The 10,171-nt window shown below is 44.9% G+C and overlaps 1 protein-coding gene across 4 annotated transcripts in view; it reads right to left on the reverse strand.

Annotated features, from left to right (window-relative positions):
• Positions 1-4,068, reverse strand: part of CREBRF (CREB3 regulatory factor) — a 33,378-nt gene extending 29,310 nt beyond the window's left edge. For 2 of the 4 annotated variants that reach the window (XM_043520089.1, XM_043520088.1), the window contains exon 1: positions 3,897-4,054. The gene's annotated coding sequence lies outside the window, so the exon portion shown is untranslated. Of the gene's footprint in view, positions 1-3,896 lie in introns of all 4 variants that reach the window. The other 2 variants (XM_038413840.2, XM_038413841.2) reach the window with 2 other exon arrangements.
• Between the last annotated feature and the right edge of the window lie 6,103 nt (positions 4,069-10,171).

Here is a 10,171-nt window from a genome sequence, read left to right on the forward strand (position 1 = left end):
CAAATGAGGTATCTGATTGACCAGTCAGTTCCTAACTCTGGTGTTTGTAACTCCGAGGTTCTACTGTACCTCAAATAAATAGCTCTCATAGGGTTTTACATGCTTGATCCTCAAGGAATCTCTCTGATGCAGATAAATAATTTTTTCATTGTACAGTTGGGAAAACTGGGGTACAGGGTTAAGTGGTATGGTATATCAGAGATGGTCTCCTCTGACCACTAAATAATGCCTCTATCAAACACAGACAATCCTTTATAAGTTAGCTAGTGTTTCTACAGCACTCAAAGTGCTGAGAATTATAATTCATTTCTCACTCCAGGAGCTATATCATCCAGCAATGAGTTTTACGGGCCATGTGATCATTATCCACTTTCCTTCAACATCAACCATACCAGGTTAGTTGGCAATCCAAAGTATACCAATCACCTAAAATATCTCAGACCTAGCAATTTCCACCCCTTATCTAGGGTGCCCACAATGAACATGCACCAGATCCCCCAAAAAACTTCTGTATCTACATCTATTATTCTTACTCCAAAAAAAAAAAAATGTGTAAATATTATAATTCAAAAACCCACAAAGGTACTTCAGGTGTGCTCAGAAGCAAGCTGTTGGACATAAACAACCTGGATGTCAGCCCATCTTTTTATTACTGTATTTTGAATTCAAGTCTCTTACAGCTTGAAAGACCATGAGTCAAGTCTCATCACACTTACACTGGTTTTACACCAGTGTGACGTCACAGTGTAAATCAGGGGTAACTCCTTGAACGAAACAGGCCTACTGTGCTTTCAATCCAGAAATTAATATTTCAGTGTGTACAGTTACAAACTTAAAATAAAGTATCTAGTCTATACTGGAGTTTGAAAAAAGTGGAACATTTGTTTTAATTGGTTAGTTCATCATGAAAGGTAGAAGAATTCTGGTCCTGAAATTAAAACACTAATTATTGGATCTGTTACCGAAAATCATCCTTAAAAAAAAAAAAACCCCAAACCCAGTGTGCCTCACCTATGCGCATGCCACAGTTGTATTAATGAACTGTCAAATCACAAAAAGAAAAGGAGTACTTGTGGCACCTTAGAGACTAACAAATTTCAAAATTTGTTAGTCTCTAAGGTGCCACAAGTACTCCTTTTCTTTTTGAGAATACAGACTAACACGGCTGCTACTCTGAAACCTGTCAAATCACAAGCATCAGGGGGTAGCCATGTTAGTCCGTATCCACAAAAACAACAAGGAGTTCGGTGGCACCTTCTCTTCATGTGTCAGTATATAATGCCTGCATCTGACAAAGTGGTTTTTTTACCCACAAAAGTTTATGCCCAAATAAATCTGTTAGTCTTAAGGTGCCACTGGACTCCTTGTTGTTTTTGTCAAATCACAGGGATGAGATTAGGGCATGCCTCATAACTCAAAGGGATAGAGAAGTTCAGTAGTTCACAAAAAAAAGTCCCTAATCATATAAAAAGCTTCCTGGCAAGCAGAAGCCAGCTGAAAGCCCTACTGAAGTAAAGGATGGTCCTTGTAGGAGCAGAAATCTACCTATCTGATGACCCATTGATTTGAAAGAGACTCTGTGCCAGTTTCCATCAACACAAAGCTCCTTATAGGAATGATCTCATGGAATGTTAATATTTCCTTATTTATAAGAAAAGAACAGAAGGAAGGATGATCAGAAATCTCATGCTTGGATAAACACCTTAATTTGCTTTAAAAGGGAAGTAATTCAGATTAATATTGGATTAAACTCCACATTTCTAGAATAGTTAGTAAACAGTTTATGACATTTCCTGAATTTTAGATCAAATGTTTTTTGTAGAGCATCAATAATGTGTATGATTATGCCTCATTTACAAAAGCCAGAAGTGAAAAGACTCATGGGGAAGGAGGGAGGGTTTAAGCATGAAAAAAGAGAACATAACTTTTAAGAACCAAGTTACAGAGAAACTGTCTCCTTAACAATAAATGAAGATGTTTTACCCTCAGTTTCCTGATACAAACAAACAATATTAGTGATGAGAAGTCCTGCGAGTGACAGCAAGGAATTAGGTCCGCCCTGGGTCAGAGGGTAACTAGGGGGGCTGGTCTGGGTATGTGTGGGATAGTCACAGCAGCAGAGGGGATGGTCCACTAGTTTTGTAAACTACTTCCTATCCAGCATGTGCCTCCTGACACCCCCTTGGCTTCAGAGAGCAGGAGCTCAACCTTCCAGCCCAATCACCTAGGTCAGGCATCTCCCCTTTCTGCATCGTCCGGAGCCCTACCTGTGCCTCTCCCCGCCACTTCCAAGGGGAAGGGAGCTGCCCTTCCTAGCACACCCCTGGCTGAGCCCGCCTGCCTCCCGCACCTCTGACCCAGCCCCCCCCAGCCCCCAGGCATTGTCTCCCCGCGCCAACCCCTTGTGCTTGGGCCTCGCCCCCTCCTCCTGACCCACTAACACACCTCCCAGCCAACATGGCCGCCCCACCAACCAGCACCGAACGCAGCCTAACCCATGACACAGCCCGCCCCACCCCCTTCCCAACCTGATTGGCCACCCAACCTCCCAAGCCGGCACCCATTGGCCCGAACCGCCGCCACTCACCCGCCCAGCGGCTCTTTCAAGCTAGTGTGAGGCAACATGTAAACAAATCACTTTCAGAGGCTCCTCAGCTAGGCAGTGCCGCCCCCTCCCCACTCCCAAAGGAAAGGAAGTGGGGGAGCTACTGCTCTTCAGAGGGAAGGGATAGGGAACCTACTCTCACCAACTCCACCGTCCAGGCATGGGGGAGCGGGCTTCCCTCATCCCCCCCCTCCCGCTGGGGTGCCCATAGGCAGCTACTCTTCTCTCCTGGACTAGGAAGACGGGGCAGGAGGCTCGCAGGCAGCTAGGTTCGCCCCAAAAATCCCCCTCCAGGAGAGGAAATAAGGACAGATCTCCATGGTAGCTAGTTTCCAGACCTGTCACAAGCCTATGACTCCTCCGGGAGCCCACAGATCCCCCGCCCCACAACCCCCAACTAGTTACATAGAGTCACAGGGTTGAGTTGGGAGACTCCCTCCCCCACTTCCCACCCAGCGTCGCCTGTCTCCCCTATTTGCACTGATCCCTTATATTCTGAGGGCTAAGCAATCCCTTCATCCATACTACCAGAACCCACAGAGCCCCTGGAGAGAAGCTGCTTTAATCCCCATGATCGTTCAGTGCAGGCTCTGCTCCCCTTGCCACGGCACAGACGCCTGATAGATGTAGGTTGCAATGGAAGCCGACAGGCCACTGCTAACTCAGTGCACGCCCCTGCACATGCTGCTGCTTTCCTTTGCAGTCTCTTTCAACTCCTTCTGGTACTAACTTGCAGCCATTCGTTTCAAAACATACCAAAGGCCCAAGAAGCGACAGCAGTGCAATCACTGTGCCAAAGGGTCGGAAACCTCAGAAGCAGAGAAACTCAGACATCCGCCTAGCACGGGGCTGTTCCTATCATACTACCAACAACCGCCCCCTTGAAGGAGCACGGGAAAGCGTCTGCTGCCCTCCACATCTCTATCCGCGTGGTACCTCCCCCATCCCATGCGCCTCTCCAAAACCAGGAAAGGGAATCAGAGGCAGACACACCCCTTTTTCACCCTGGGATTGTCCTGGCCTCAGTACCCCGGTCCTTCCTTGTGTGCATCAGCGACTCTCCCGATCTACTCTGGATGCAGACCCCTGTACCTCTCTGCTGCGTTAAAGGAGCAATAAATGCAGCCTCCCGCCCCGACAAGGACTGCACCAGCCTCCCCACCGCTGCCCCCAGCCCTTATCCTGCCATGGGCTACTAGTGCAACAGCCTCCGCCCTGTCAGAGGCTGCTGCTACCGCCACCCCCACGACCCCTCCCAGCCCGAGGCTGCTGCAGCAGCCTCTCCCCTCACCTGGCGTCCCCCCGACCCAGCGGGGCAAAGGTATGGCTCAGTAGGGGGCGCCGCCCATCCCGCTCTGGCCCGGACCCTCCATGCTGCTTTGGGGTTTGTTTTGTTTATGTCTCTTCCTGACGGGTTCCCGGAAATCGCGTGACTCGCCCCCCTCACGTGAGAAGGGGGGGGAGGTCTGAGAGCAGGCCAATCACAGAGAACAATGCACAGGGCCTATCAGCAGCTGCATCGCGGGGACTCCTCTGTCACGTGACAGGGGTAAGGCCGCGGAGGGGCCCAGTGGGCGTGGGGGGCATTGGCTGCCAGGGCTTTTCCAGTGAGACCGGCGGCATGGGCCAGGAGTGGCCGAACTTATTGACCCTCGGCGTTGGAGCTGCAGCTAACAACCTTCAGCACTTCAAGAGCCGGAGCGTGCCTGCTAGGCCTAGGGGTTTGAGCCTTGCAGGGAGGCGGGGCTCGGGGCTCCAGCCCCAGGGGAGCCATCCGCTGGGGCTCAGGACTCCAGTCCTGTGGGGTGCGCCTCCCGCGGGGCTGAATCCCTGAGACCCCCATCCATGCAGGGTGGGAGCCCCTAGCTCCACCGCGGGGCAGAAGCTTCGCCAGTGAGGGCTGGCAGCCAAGCCCCTGGCCCGGTGTGGTTCCGCTCCCAGCCTTGCCCCCAGGAGGGGACACAGTAGAACTGGGGGTGGGGGGAGACCTGCTGGGTGGTGCTCCCTGCCCCCCTGGGGGCTTGCCTAGGTCCCACCGGATGTTCCTCCACCCCCCTTGGGGACCTCTGCTGTATGGTATAAACTCTCAACTATTTTTTTTATTGAGGGTTTAAGCCACATTTGATACCTAAATCACTCCTGCAGCTGCTGCAGCCTGTAATCAAAGGCTCTGAAGCTAGTGTGTATTGTAGTGATACGTGAGTTTATTTTTTTAATTTATTTTTTTCCTGGCCTCCACCCTGTTAAATCCAGATGGGCATTAAACAAATAAACAAGCAAAACCCAGTCCTCATGAGTTTTTCATCCATTTATATCTGTCTGACTTGGAGAATGAATGGGTTTTGGCTTAAAATAGTTTGGTCTCAAAGTCAGTTGTAAATAAAAAGACACCTACTCAGCTGTGGAGAAAATTACACTTTTTATCTACTCATATCCAATTTCTGTTCCTCAGTGCTGGCTGCTCAAACTCATTATTTCCTATTGGCTAGATGCAAGCGGATGCCTAAATTGTGTACTGATGAATTTTATTCTATTGCCGTAAGTCTAGGTCCGTTAAATAAACTAGACAGAAAAAAGTGAAAAGATCATTGTCAGCTTCAAAAAGCCTTCCCTGTGTTACTAATTACTCAGATTAAAACCAATATATTTGGAAAACCTTATTTACTTTCTGCTGTTTAGACTGCTCAGTTTACTTTTGTACTTACTTCACACAGGCCAACACAATTATTAGTATTTATTTGACACTATCCAAGAATATGGTAGTTGCCTCACAGTACAAACATGAAGACATGGTCACTGTCTTGAAGATCTTAAAATCTATTGCCCCAGTTCTACAGTGTGCCAGGCATGAACACAGCAGTCTACCTACACACTACTTCTTGTTGGCTCAGGACCTAATGTCAAATGGAGGGGTAACCAAACAGTAATGAGAATAAGGGAGAATGGACAGAGCTAACATCAATAAAATAATGTTATCAGCAAAAGCTTATGCACAGCATGATAGAACAATTATTGTTTAAGAATAAATAAATGTCTTTCTCTCATCACAGGTCAAAGAGGAGAGGTTAGTCGCTTGGCAGACCAGTTCTGAAGGGCATTCCATGCATAAAAGACAGTGTAGGTAAAAAAGCGCAAAGAGAAGTAGACAATAGGACAAAAAGAAAAGGAGTACTTATGGCACCTTAGCGACTAACAATTTTATTTGAGCATAAGCTTTCGTGAGCTAAGTAAGCTGTAGCTCACGAAAGCTTATGCTCAAATACATTTGTTAGTCTCTAAGGTGCCACAAGTACTCCTTTTTTTTTTTTTTTTTTTGCAAATACAGACTAACACAGCTGCTACTCTGAAATCGGACAAAAGTAATCTGTAGTGATTGTGACCACATGCACACCTCTATTCACACTCTACACATCACTGTAATAATCTTTGTACAAAATATGCTTCAGTATTGTTTGAAAACTAATAGCTTGCTGGTTAATAATATCATGGTGGAATGTATGTACCAATATGTTAGTTTGTGAACAGAAGGTGAAATCATGACTGGTGTGTGTTTACCCAACAAGTCTGGAGAGAAACCTGTTTCTCAAAGACAAAGGACAAGTTGAAACCTCTAGCCAGGTGTCACTAAAGCTGATAGGTAATCACCTACCAAGTGGCCATTCTTGAGAAAGGAAGCAGGGCAACAGATCTGCATCTTAGCAAACAGCAGCATGGAGACTTTTTCATCACCAGTCTCTTTGGCTATAGTCTACACTACACACCTTTTAATGACACAATTGTGCCGCTACAGCCGTGCCGCTAAAAGGTGCACAGTATAGTTGCTGTTTGTCGGTAGGAGAGAGCGCGCCCACCAACAGAAATACTTCCACCCCCAAAGAGTGGCAGGAGAGCTCTCCTGCCAACAAAGCGCTGTTCACACTGCCACTTTTTGTCAGCAAAACTTTTGGTGTTCGGAGGTGTGTTTATTTCAAAGGTTCTGTCGTTCAGGTTCCACTGTAGACAAAGCCTCACAGCGGAAATGAACTTTATCTAGGGGTAACCCTCAGGAAAATGCAATTTCAAAGGGTGACTGAATTATAAAAGCAAGGAGCAAAAACACCCCAAGTTCTCTTTCCCTACCCATCTCTCCCTTTCCCATGTAAGATCACAAAAGAAACAGCCTATGAACTTTTGGAGCAGATTGTGACCTGAAAGTTAGTTAGCCCTATTGCTGGGAGCTTGTGGTAAGAATTTAACTTTGAACCAAGTCTAGTTTAAGTTTAGAAAGCATTTTATCTTTATTTCTCTGGTAACCATTTCTAACTTTAATGCTTTATACTTGTACTCACTTAAAATCTCTTTACAATTAAATAAACTGGTTTTATTCTTTAATTAAAATTAATCCAGCATTGTCTTTAAACTGAACTGTGTAGGTAATTCCAGTTATGGTAGCAAATTGTTGTATATGGATAACCTTAGAGGGGTAATGGATCTAATATTGTCCAGGAGAGGGCTGGACGGTGCAGAACACACATTTTGGGGGGGAAATCCAGGACTGAGAGTGTGTTGGGTTCACCCAGCTGGCAGTATCCAAGGCTACTGAAAGCCAGAGTGTAGCTTTGTTTGTTTTGAGCCCTGTGAAAGCTGGTGTTTGCTAACAGGCAACTGGGGTCAGATTTGCTAGACCAGGGTTATGGCTATCCACAGACACTCAGGATGTAACGTGCATCCTATTTGGCTGTTTGTGAGGAACCCCAGCTGCAAAGCACTGGGAGACACTCCAGGTTGCAGAGAAGGGCTGATAGCCTGTCACTGATCTGGATTGCACAGCACAGTGTGGGGAAAGAAGTGAAGAGAGAAGCAGACAAATAGGACAAAATAGTCATCTGTAGAGATGGTTGCAGAAACAGAGAAAGCCATATTCTGTAGGAATATTCAGTTCTGTCAAAATTGAAATACTTCACAAAAATTGATTTAGTTTTAATGGAATTTCATTTCAGAAGAAAACTAGAAAAAATTCCAATAATGTCAAAATGTCCTGTTTTGACATTTTCAGAAGTCTTTTTTTGTTTTGAAATGACTTTTCATTGTGCATTTTTAAATTTTGTATCTTATATCGCACATAATTTTAAAAAGACAAAAATTGAAAAATGTTGTAATTGATCCAAAACAATTATTAAAAAATTTCCTTTATGAAGGATTTTGGAATTTTTGGGTTTCATTCCAATTTGGAATGAAGTCAAATTTCAAAATCCTTTAGGACATGGAATTTCATCCTCTGCACAGCTCTAGTAGTCTGCTAATAGTTGGTTTCATTTTGGGGTTTTCATCTACCCACACTATAGTGCCACATTGTATGGGTTGCAAATAGTTCAGAAAAAAATCTAAATCCAAACAGTTTGAACTGCTGTTTACATTTTTAAAAAATTTATTAATTTCAAATATTATTGTAAAAATAACTGTTAGCAAGACAAGATCAACAGAAACAACAGCATCAAAATAAAAATATCAGGGTTGTTCAGAGAGAAAATGTACTTGGAAATCTTGAAGAGACACCAACTTTAAAAACAAGTTGAAAATAATCAGCAAGGTTAGCCAGTCTAGTTTTATACTTAACGTTGTATTAAATGGCAGGAAAAAAAACAATGGTGTTAATAGCCAGTTTTTTAAATCTTTTACATAATTTACATTTTGGGCTTCAAGCTACCTGTCAGTGTACAAAGTATGAGATAAAAAGAATAAAGTTCATGGGATGGGTTTCACCTGTGATGACTTTGAAGCAGACAAGTATCTCCAGAGTCCAGTTGAGTGAGCCTCAGAAATTCAGATGAAGAAAATACATACCAGATTGAGGAATTTCCCTTTATTTTATGCATCAGCACGGTGAGCTAACACTTCCTCTCTGAGACAGTTGTCAGATAGTTAATGTGAAGAACTTTGGAGGTATCTGCTGTGACGGGGCAAGGCCAGATGGCTATAGAAAAGTAGTGGAAAATGGATATAATAGCTCCAGGCTAAGCAAGTCCCTGGTACCAGGATAAGTGAAATGGCAGCTGCTCCAGATCAATTAAGACACCTGGGGCCAATTAAGAACTTTCCAGAAGGCAGGGAGAATGCTATGTTGATTGGGACACCTGAAGCCAATCAGGGGCTGGCTGAAACTAGTTAAAAGCCTCCCAGCCAGTCAGGTGGGTGTGCATGTCAGGAGCTGTAGGAAGAAGTTGCGCTGTTGGAGAGGCTGAGTAGTACACACCATATTGGGCACAAGGAAGGAGGCCCTGAGGTAAGGGTGAAGTGGAGCTTGAGGAAGCGAGGGCTGCTGTGGGGGAAGTAGCCCAGGGAATTGTATATGTCATGTTTCTAAAAGGTCAGCTACCATAGCTGATACTATTAGGGTCCCTGGGCTGGAGCCCAGAGTAGAGGATGGGCCTGGGCTCCCCACCTTTGCCCCCTGTTTAATCACTGAGACTGGGAGACAACAGAGACTGTGCAAGGAAAGATAACTTCTCCTCACCGGCTTATGATGAAAATGGCTCAGTAGACTGTGACCCTTGTCCCTAGAGAAAGAAGGGTTACGTGGAGCGTCACAGTGAGCCTCTGAGGCTAGTGAAATTTCCCAGGAAACATGGGACCCATGGAGGCAAGGACAGAGCTTTGTCACACTGCATTTTTTTTTTAAAGGAGTATTATGCAGACCTCTCTTTGATTACTATCATGCTGTCTGCTAAATGGGTGCAATGAGTTAACACAGGCCTGGATGGCTTTTTGCATGTCTACAGGAAGCCAAAGTTAATAGCTTTAGACAGCCCTAAGTACTAGTGCTTAGCAACCACCACAGGTGTCAAGCTTTTAACATTGTCTCTGTCCAAGTTGGGCACAGCACCCCACTATCTTATGGCCAAGTGGGGAGGGGAGTCTATGGATACAAGAAAATGGAGTTGCCTGGCTTTAAAATGGTGACAGGTTTCAGAGTGGTAGCCGTGTTAGTCTGTATCAGCAAAAAGAATGAAGCGTACTTGTGGCACCTTGGAGACTAACAAATTTATTTGAGCAGAAGCTTTTGTGGGCTAAAACCCACTTCTTCGGATGCACGCAGTGGAAAATACTGTTTTTTGGGGGGGTTTTTTGCTAGTTTTAAAATGAGATTCTCCCTGAAACTAAGACTTAATAAAAATTTGCATGGAGTTAACCAACTCATATACTCCTCTTTTGGGGAATTAAATTAATAGGAATATTCTTTACCTACACAAAAGTCTGCTTCGTTACTATTGCCATGGATTCCCACTTCACCAATCCACCACTTTCCTCATTCTGATACTTCCAAGTAGTTAATTTTGTAAAAGTGCTGAATTATATCCTATTTCCCAGCATGGCTCATCATTTGTTGCTCAGGCTATAATACATTCATGCTAACACTTGTCTGTGTTTTTTGTAACACAAAGTGGTGAATATCATCATAATAGACCGTATCTGGGGCTTGTGTATAATGGAGATGCCCCTCTAGCTCTGTATAGATGTGGCTAACTGCATAGGTCACAAAATCCTGGACATCTTTTAAATAAGAAGGAGGATAAGTGTGTCAAACTC

Source organism: Dermochelys coriacea, chromosome 8, assembly GCF_009764565.3.
Source record: "Dermochelys coriacea isolate rDerCor1 chromosome 8, rDerCor1.pri.v4, whole genome shotgun sequence".
Classification (NCBI taxonomy): domain Eukaryota; kingdom Metazoa; phylum Chordata; order Testudines; family Dermochelyidae; genus Dermochelys; species Dermochelys coriacea.